We start from the raw sequence: 10,374 nt of genomic DNA, 5'->3' as shown, positions 1-10,374 counted from the left end.
TTTTTTTTTTTTTTTACATGGAGTTTTTTTTTGTTGTTTTTGTCTAGGCTGGAGTGCAGTGGCGTGATCTTGGCTCACAAGTTATTTTATTTTTTTTCCGATAAACATAGAAAGTGTCCATTCTAGTCTGAAAGCTTGAAACTTCCGTTTGTTTTATCTGAGTTCCTTCCTCAGGAAAGAAACCCCAGGCCTCTTAAAAAGTATCAAAAAGGCTGGGCGCAGTGGCTCATGCTTGTAATCTCTGCACTTTGGGAGGCCGAGGCAGGTGGATCACATGAGGTCACAAGTTTGAGACCAGCCTGGCCAACATGATGAAAATACATGTCTCTACTAAAAATACAAAAATTAGCCGGGCATGGTTGTGCACACCTGTAATCCCAGCTACTGGGGAGGCTGAGATAGGAGAATCGCTTAAACCCAGTAGGTGGAGGTTGCAGTGAGCTGAGATGGTGCCACTGCACTCCAGCCTGGGTGACAGAGCAAGGCTCTGTCCTCAAAAAAAGAAGTTACCTTTTCTTTCCTCTAAGTCTTAGAAAAAGTTTCCCTTAGCTTACTATAAATTTTTTACTTTATAAACTTTTTAATTTGTTTAACTTTTTCGACTTTTGTAATAACACTTAAAACATAACACATTGTACAGCTGTCAAAAATATTTATTTTCTTTGTATCTGCATTCTATAACCTTTTTTCTTTTTTAACATTTCTTATTTAATTTTTTTTTGTTAAAAACTAACACACTTTAGCTGGGTATGTGGCACGTGCCTGTAATCCTAGCTACTGAGGAGGTATAGACAGAAGGATGGCTTTTAGCCTAGGAGTTCCAGCTATAATTTTGCCACTGCACTCCAGCCTGGGTAACAGGGTGAGACTGTATCTCAAAAAAAAAAAAGCAGAAAGGGAAAAACTAAGACACACGTACACATTGTCCTAGGCCTATGCAAGGTCAGGGTCATCAGTATCACTGTCTTCCACCTTCACGTCTGGAAGCTCTTCAAGGGCAGTAACATGCATGGACCTGTCATCTCCTAGGATAGCAATGCCTGCTTCCAGGATACCTCTCGAAGGACCTCTCAGAGGCTGTTTTACATTAACTGTTTTCCTTTTAAGTAGGAGTATACTCTAAAATAATGATAGAATGTATATAGTATAATAAGTACATAAACAGTAACATAGTCATTTATTATTAGCAAGTATTATGTACTATACATAATTGTATTGCTGTACTTTTACACAACTGATAGCACAGTAGGTTTGTTTACACCAGCATCACCACAAGCACGAGTAATGTATTGCGCTAATGGCTACAGCATTACTAGGCAATAGGAATATTTCAGTTCCGTTATAATTGTGTGGAACCACCATCATATATGTGGTCTGTCATTGACTGAAATGCTGTTTTGTGGCACACAATTATATCATAATCAAAATCATCTGAAAGTCTTGTTAAAACACAGTGCTGAACTCCACCCCCATTCAGGTGGTCTGAGGTGGGGCCTGAGAATTTATGTTTCTGTCAGCTTCCCAGATGATGCTGAAGCTGCTCATCTGAGAACCAACCAAATGTTGAAATGCCCCAGAGCTCAGGCCTTGGGCCTGTCTTCTTCCATCCACACTAGAATAGCAGTGCCTACTCTTAGGTGATCTTGTTTTACCCACATACTGTAAATACCATCCAAATGTGGTCAGCTCTCAATTTATATCTCCAGTTTGGGCTTTTCCCCTGACCTTGAGCTATCTCCTCCACCTCTTCACTTGATGTTTCATAACCATCTCTAATGTAGCATGTTCAAAAGTGAGCCTCTGCTGTTTCCCCTCCCCCACTGCCAAACCTCTTCCCCCTGCAGTTTTCCCCACCTTGGCAAATGGCAGTTTGATCTTTGGTTGCTCAGTTCAAATACCTTGGACTCATCATTCTCTTTATCTCACGTTGCACATGCAGTTTCTCAGAAACTTCTGTTGGCTCTACTCTCAAAATACAGGCAGAATCTAATGACATTTCACCACCACCACGACCACCACCACCCTGGTTCAAATCATCAACTTTGCCTGAATCACTGCAAATGCCTGCTAACTAGTCTTACCCCTTCTACTCTTGTCCTGCACCTTCTATTCTCAACACAGAGGCTCTCTCATCTCAGAATAAAAACCGAAAGTCTTTATGATGGCCCACAGCCCCTTCATAACCTATACCACCCACCTCCACTGGCTCCCTGATCTCTTCTAGGACTTTCCCCTTGCTCGCCCTGTTGCAGCCACGCTGGCCTTCTTGTCTTTCTTCCACTCTGGAGCCCTCTGCTTCTTCCTCAGCCTGCATAATTTTTCCCCCAGGTGGCCACCAGGCTTGCTCTCTGACTAGCACCAAGCCTCTGTTCACCGTCTCTGTGAAGCCTTTTCGTCCCTCATTACTTTCTTTTCCATAGCACCTATCTCTCTAATATTATAAAATATTATTATAAAATATATTATAAACTATTAATTTTATTTATATTGAATTTATAAATTATTAATTTTATTTCTTGGGTGTCCCCCAGTGCACATGCACCGGGGATCAGGCTCCATGGGGAAGGAGTATCCCCGGGGTGTTTACATGATGAGTCACTGAAGGAGAGTGTACTCTTCTCTGTATGATGCTGACAAGGTAAAAGTGCCTGAAACTAATATGGTCCTTAGTGCTTTTTTTGGCTTTAATTTCTGTGCTTCTGGAAAATGTGGACTTTCTTCACAACCCTGCTTTCGTTTACATGAGCACTACTTTAGAATAATGTGGCCTTGAACAGCAGTGACGCCCCTCACCGACTGTAGCACATACATTGGTATCACATAGCAGTAGGATGGATTTGGAACACTTGCAATAAAAACCCATGAGTCCCCATTGTCTCTTATAGGTAGATTAACCCTGAGTTCTTCAAAACCTAGGGAGAATATCTATTTCCTTCTAATATGTCTGACATCTTGTCAAGAAAGTATCCTTGCCTTAAGCAGCAGTAGTGCCATAAAAGGCCATTTACTTTGATGTGAAAGCTGACACTAAGAGAAATGAATAAGGAATCTGTTAATCACCATGGAAGACAGCAAAGCCAACAATATGAAGGAAGGATTTGGGTGGCAAACAGGTAAGGTTAGGGGGACATGAGATTCAACATAAGAGAGAGAGAGGTGCCAAAGGCCTTAGATAGTGTGAGAGGTAGGCAGGCCTGAGACAGGAAGTCAGGCTTGGAGTGAAGCAGCAGAGGGAGTTAATCGGGCAGGGGTCTTGTGCCTCATCACATCCCTTGGGCCTCTGCACAGACTCTCGGCCACTTGTTCTACCTCTGCTGCCAAGGCCTGTGAACCCACTCAGCTCTTCCATTTGGACCACCTGTGGCTGGACAGTTACCTGCCTGGGAGTACCAGGCTCTTCTCCTGCGGGCTGAAGGCCAAAGAGCTGCACAGTCAGGTTTTGGACCCCTCACACTGCTTCTAGCCTTGTTGAAGGGCCATACAGTGGGTTGTAGGGGCTGGCTTCCCTAGGAGTGGCTGGTTGATGCCACCTGAAGTGGGGGGCGGACGTTCGAGAGATGGAGGGAGCTGATCGGATTAATTCCCTTGGCTTCGCATTATCCATTATTGCCCCAAGGCATGGTCACTCCGCATACACTGGAAACTTCTTACGGAGCCAAGTAGATGCACGTGCTGAGTAAATCTCTCTTTCCCAGCTGGTGAAATAGAAGTCGACAGGCAACAGATCATCTTGCATTTATTCCTATCCCTGCTTTACTTCCCTTTCCTCACTCTTGTTGCCCTAGGTTTGCACCTCATAAAGCACCAGCTCTTAATCCTTGCCTCAGGCTCTATTTCCTAGGGAATTTGGGCTTAGACTGGGAGCATGGCTGCCTAGGACCCCTGGTGCCTCTAATAGCAGTGTTGTTGCAAGGGACAACTGTGGGCCAGGAGCAGTGACTGATGGTGGAGCAGGAGGAGTGGCAAGGATCAAGTGGTGAAGGCAGAGGCCCAGGCCTAGGTCAAGGAAGGAGGAGCCTGGAGACAAGCCCTTGGAGGAGGATGACAGAGGGGCTCTGACCCTAGCACCAGGAACTTCAAAGAAGCAAATGCCTTAATGTCTTACAGTTGATCAACAAACCTTAGTGTCGTGGCCAGATCCTTCAAGAACTCTAGTATAGAAGGAATTTACTTGGGAAATTTCTGGCCATCTCTGACTGAAGAAGTCACGCTGATGGTAGAGAAGCTGTTGCAAATAGCAGTCATTCTAGAGCCACAGAATGAGGCCAAGATGGCTGCTGATTTCACAAGCAACAACCAGATAGACTTCTGGAACCTGATAAATGCTGATCTGGCATTTGGAAGGAGCAACCATAAAGACTGAAGAATGCAAAGGGATCGGGGACCTGGACTATCTAGGCAGTTTCTGTCAAGTCAAGTGATACAATGGTCCACACCTACTTTGCCCAGACACAGGACATTCGGGGTGGGTTTTAGCCTGTCTTTGGTTTGCTGATATCTGCTTGACTTGTTCCCTGACAATAGCTGGAGGAGGATAATGGATTCTTTGAAACTCATCAAGTCACTTAGCCAATAAATGGAGTCTTATTTCAATTTTGTTTCTATCAGACAGACTTACTGGTAATGGCTTTTCAATGGAGTTATGGAAAACTCCCATTTCCTAGCAGGGTAGATATTGGGGGTTAATTGGAAAGAAATGCCAGAAGTGGGCAACTACATTGTGGGGAAAACAAATAGGCCTTTAGATGAAAACCACCTTCCAGCCTCATGTCATCCTCTTGTACCAAGAGGATGCTTGGGATGTCCCTTTCACCACCTCCGAACAATAGATTGAAACAAGTAGTAGACCTGGAGCGTCATCAGGCATCTCCATAGCCAGGTGGAATAATAGTCAAGAATTCCATATTGAAGTGACTCTTGGCAACCAGTTAGCCAATTGTGAATAGTGAGGTTGTATGTTTCATTTATAATTCATTCTCTGTGTACTTTGAAAAGATAGTTGTATGTGGATGAATGGATATATTTTTAGTAACAGTGGCAGAGCAGTTGGCCTGAAGAGAACCAGCCAAAGGATATTTGAAGTATGCTAGGACTGAGCTATCAGATCCTTTTGGGGCATTTGTAAGGATTGATGCTGGGCTATGGGGACAGGGAAGGTCTACACCTCCTCTGTGACTATTACTCTGCCCTGGAGAGCTATAATCCTAGAGGCGTCAGTGCTCTGGAGCTGACCATGAAGTGTCTGAGGTCAGGCCAGCCACACAGTGAGGTGCTGCTCTTCTCCCTTCTGGTCCCAGTATGAGGCAGTGTTCTCTCTGGATGGAAGAGTTAGCTCTTTTTCTGCGGAATCTAAGTATTCTTTTGGAAGGTTTAATAGGAACTTCTGTTATACCCAAGTGAGTAAAGGAATGTGCCACACTCTGAGATTGAATTTATGAGTCCTTATTTTAGCTGGCAACTGAGAGGTGGCTAACGCCCAAAATTTTCTCGGCCCCGAAGAAAGAGTTAAGGGGTTTCTTATACCCTAGTTTGAAAAGGGAGGGGGGAACCTAGCTGAAGCAATTTTTTCACAGAAGCAGATTAAGCAAAAAATTAAAAGATAAACTAGTACGTGAGAAATAAAACAGCACCAGGTGCAAGGGCTAGAGCTGTCATAAAAAGACATACACCTTACAGATATGGGGGCTCTGGGTACTCGACAGCACCTGCATTCCCAGGCTCTGCTAGAACTGCTTAACTCAGCCTCTTAGCAAATGCTCTCTGGGGTGTGCCCAGTGTCATCCTGCCCCAGCTACATACTACAGTTACATACTTAATGAGGGGAATAACTAAAATGAAGAAGCTAAGATGGAGTCTGTCCAGCTCAAAAAGCTAACATGAAGCCTAAACAGCTCTCAGCTAAGAAAGAGAGGGTCAGTTTAAGCTAACAAAAAGCAGGTTATCACACTTCCTTTGGCTGTAAGTACAATGGTTAATTACATCAGGGTTTATTCTCTCACATTCAAGTCCAGAAATAGGCAGTCCAGGGCTGGTATGAAGGCTCCATTAGATTATCAGGGCATTGTGCATCTTCTGTTTTTCTCATCTGCCATCCTTAAGGCATGGCTTATGTCCTCAAAGTTACAAGGTGGCTATTGGGGCTCCAGCCATTAAATACACATTCCAGCTAGAAAGAAGAAAAGGGTAAGGCTAAAAGGGAGTATCCTAGCTGTCACTCTTTGTTTTATGTACCCTTCCAGAAGTCCTATCCAGAAAATTTGAATTATATCAGCATAGCATTTGCCTGATGTTTGATATATCAATATTTCATTGGCCTGATTAGCTATACCTAGCTACAAGAGAAGCCAAGAAATATAGTTGGGTACTCTGCTGCTCAGAATAGAATCAGAGTTCCTATCATGAAGGAAGTAAAGAATGACTTCTGGCTAGACAACTAACAGCTTCTGCCATAGTAAGCATTACTCAGTACTCACTGTTAACATTTTAGCCCTTGCAAGGTACATTATCATGAGCATCTGTAAAGTGGCTTGAAACATTGAACCTCTGATCCTAGGGTAGATGGTCTTTTGCCTCTTCTGCAGACTCTGCACAGGTTTTGTACAAAAGTATGATGGAGAGGAATCCAAATCCCTATATGGCACCTCTGGCATGTTCAACAGGCTGGCTACCACACCAGGGGTCAGATATTTGATCATCATGAGGACTGATTTTTTTTGTGGCCTCTGCTACCGGGGTTCACTATCACTCCATTTGTCTTGCCTGAAGTTCCACGTTCCTGCGATTTACAGGATGAGAGAAAGGAGGGCCATGCTAATTCTCTATCCGTCATCCACAGAAGTGCCAATATGGGACAAGAAATTAAAATAGTTATGCTTCTTAATGCCTGAATAGCAAGAGCCTATCCTTCTCATCCTGGTGCTGACGCTCTGTACAGCTGCTGGCCAAAATTATTGCTTTACTTCTAAGCAGGAATTGTCAAAGCTGTAGATGTGAGGAATCTGATCTAAGTCTCTATTGTATAGGTGTGGACAGGACAGTCAGTCTGTGTTTTGGCTTCACGGGTACTGATGTTGAGGGCAAGAAGGAGGACACCATGTCTCACAGGACTTGGTGGCCTGGCCTTCAGTCACGTCCTCACATCTGTTGCTTTGGTACTGAGGGATGACCATTGGTGGACGAGTAGTGTCTGGTGTTAACTTTGGGTTTGTGGTACTCTTTGAGATGAGACACAGCCCTATTTCCTGTAGCCATCTTCACAGTGGCTAACCTTTTCAGCCTGGGACCCCACCTAGCTGCCACAGCTGCACCTGGATGCTGCACTAGACTCCAAACTTTTTGGTATGACCATGTTTCCCTTCCATAGCTACAAGTGAATATATGATGAGAAAGGGACGAGGGTATATCCAGGGTGTTGTGGAATGGCAGAGCCAGACTAAGGAAGCTTGGTTATCAAGATTAAACAGATTAAACAACCACCACCACTGTAGAAACAAGGATAGTTGGGTGATGGGTTTGTCTCCCAGAACCCAGAGGTCAGGGTCTGGGGCCAGAAGAGCCAAGTTCAGGGAAACAAAGGGTCCTGAAAGCTGAGTGCAGAACAGGAGCTCGTAACCAGAATCAGAGCTCCAGGAAGCGACAAGAGGAGCAGATGAAGAGCTCACAGCACAGCTATAGTGAAGGCATTGGCAGCCCTAAGTAGATTGAAGCTTGATGTTTCTTATCTTTTTTTAAAAGAAATTTATTTTTGGCCAGGTGTGATAGCTCACACCTGTAATCCCAGCACTTTGGGAGGCTGAGGTGGATCACCTGAAGTCAGGAGGAGTTCAAGACCGGTCTGACCAATATGGTGAAACCCCGTCTCTACTAAAAAAAAAAAAAAAAAAAAAAAATACAAAAAATTAACCAGGTGTGGTGGTGGGTGCCTGTAATCCCAGCTACTTGGGAGGCTGAGACAGGAGAATCACTTGAACCTGGGAGGCCGAGGTTGCAGTGAGCTGAGATCACGACACTGCACTCCAGCCTGGGCAACACAGCGATACTCCATCTCAAAAAAAAAAAAAAAGAAATTATTTTGAATTGTTGTGGATACATAGTGGGTGTATACATTTATAGAGTACATAAGATGCCTTGATACAGGCATTGCAATGTGTAACAATCGCTTCATGGAAAATGAGGTACCTATCCCCTCAAGCATTTATCTTTTGTGTCACAAACAATCCAGTTATACTATTTTAGTTGTTTTAAAATATACAGTTAAATTATTATTGACTATAGTCACCCTGTTATCAAATTGTAGGTCTTATTCATTCCTTCTATTTTTTTGGTACCCATTAACCATCCCTACCTCTCTCCCATCTCCCACTCCTCTTATGGCAGAGCCTCTGGTAACCATCCTTCTACTCTCTGTGGCCATGAGTGCAATTGTTTTGATTTTTAGATCCCACAAATAAGTGAAAACAGGTGATGTTTGTCTTTCTGTGCCAGACTTATTTCACTTAGCATAATAACTTTAATTCCTATCCATGTTATTGCAAATGATAGGATCTCATTATTTTTTATAGGTGAATAGTACTCCATGGTGTATAAGTACCACATTTTCTTTGATGATTATTTTGTTACCAAAGTTTCTAATTGTATAAGTGCATTTGATTTTTGGCTCAAGTTCTCAGGTATTCATTCGTTTAGAAAATATGTGTTAAGGCTGGGTGCGGTGGCTGACACCTGTAATCCCTGCACTTTGGGAGGCCAAGGCAGGTGGATCACGAGATCAGGAGTTCAAGACCAGCCTGGCCAATATGGTGAAACCCCCTTCTCTACTAAAAATACAAAAATTAGTCAGGTGTGATGGTGGGGACCTATAATCCCAGCTACTCATGAGGCTGAGGCAGGAGAATTGCTTGAATCCAGGAGGCAGAGGTCGCAGTGAGTCAAGATTGTGCCACTGCACTCCAGCCTGGGCAACAGAGCAAGACTCCGTTGGAAAAAAAAAACAAAAACCTGGGCATGATAGCTCATGCCTGTAATCCCAGCACTTTGGGAGGCCGAGGTGGGCGGATCACGAGGTCAAGAAATTGAGACCATCTTGGCTAACACAGTGAAACCCCATCTCTATTAAAAAGACAAAAAATTAGCTGGGTGTGGTAGTGCACATGTGTAATCCCAGCTACTTGAGAGGCTGAGGCAGGAAAATTGCTTGAATCTGGGAGGGAAGGTTGCAGTGAACTAAGATTGTGCCACTGCACTCCAGACTGGGCGACAGAGCGAGACTCCATCTCAAAAAAAAAAAAAAAAGAAAAGAAAAGAAAAGAAAACAAAATATGTGATGAGTGCCGAGCACCACACTGGGAACACAGCAATGCACAGATATGAAGGCGTTCCTGTTCTCATACAGCATTCAGTCTAGCGATAAATACATAAATAACATGTCTGGTGACTATCTTAGGGTCTCCTTCAAACACCTGCAAAGCATATTGATTGGGGAGCTTCTGACCAATTTGGGGATCCTCAGGACATATCTCAAATTTGCAGTATCCAAAGGTTATGGCATGGTTAATTGAGACTATTAAGACTGTGGTACGAAATGGAGGGATAAGAATAAGTAGTTGTCAGAAGGTACTCAAACATAAATTGTCATTACTTTGAACAAAAGCATCCTAAGTCTCTCTGGGGACTGCTTGTCTGGCTGAAGCATCTCCATGATACCCCGAAGCCTCTTTGGCATAAACATCACTGATGTTGGATGATAGAGGACTTGGACTGAAAACTTCCCCACACATGCTGCACTCCTGGAGCTTTTTTCCAGGGTGCACTCTCTGATGTTGAATGAGCCATCTTTTCTGGAGGAAGGCTTTCCTACGTTCAATGCATTCATAGGGCTTGTCTCCACTATGAATTTTCTGATGCTGATTAAGGGATGAGCCGTCAGAGTAAACCTTCCCACACATTATCTTTGGAATGTGTCTCCCCAGTGTGCACAGTCCTGTGTTGAATGAGGGATGAATGGTCCAAAAGAGCTCTGTCCTACCCCTGCATTCCTAAGACTGCTCTCCAGGGCGGGTTTGCTATGGCCAGCCAGAATACCTTTCCAGCTGAAGGATTCCCCATACTCTGTGCATTCATAAGGACTTTCTCCTGTATGAGTTCACTGATGTCCAGTAAGGGTTAATCAGCTGTACAAAGTATTCACTGCATTCAAAGGGGCTCTTCCTAGTGTGCAACATCAGATGTTGCTTTTTTCAATTTTAATTAATGTTATAGAGACAAGGTCTCGCTATGTTTCCCAGGCTGGTCTCAAACTCCTAGGCTCAAGCAATTCTCCCAAAGTGCTGGGATTACAGGCATGAGCCACCACGCCAGCTGGCATTAGGTTTTTCT

This window comes from Sapajus apella, unplaced genomic scaffold (assembly GCF_009761245.1).
Source record: "Sapajus apella isolate SASKATOON/1434 unplaced genomic scaffold, GSC_monkey_1.0 scaffold193, whole genome shotgun sequence".
In the NCBI taxonomy this organism is placed as follows: Eukaryota; Metazoa; Chordata; class Mammalia; order Primates; family Cebidae; genus Sapajus; species Sapajus apella.
Note: the sequence above shows the minus strand (reverse complement) of the source record.